Raw genomic sequence first — 231 nt, 5'->3', positions numbered from 1 at the left:
AGGTGACCCCGGGTGACCCCAGGGTGTCGTCCCAGACGTGTGTGGTGACGAGGAGGTTCGGGCCAAGCTGCTGGAGCTGAAGCACAAACACGCGGCCGTCATGAAATCCCAGGAGAAGCACAAATCCCTCCTCCAGCGCCGCACGTCCAGCGCCGGCAGCCGCGGGTGGGTGAGACCGGAGGGGCCACATCCACGGCCTTCCCATCCCATTATCCAGTGGTGCCATATCCC

Source organism: Corapipo altera, unplaced genomic scaffold, assembly GCF_003945725.1.
Source record: "Corapipo altera isolate COAL_440 unplaced genomic scaffold, ASM394572v1 59956, whole genome shotgun sequence".
Lineage (NCBI taxonomy): Eukaryota > Metazoa > Chordata > Aves > Passeriformes > Pipridae > Corapipo > Corapipo altera.
This window is presented reverse-complemented; position numbering follows the sequence as displayed.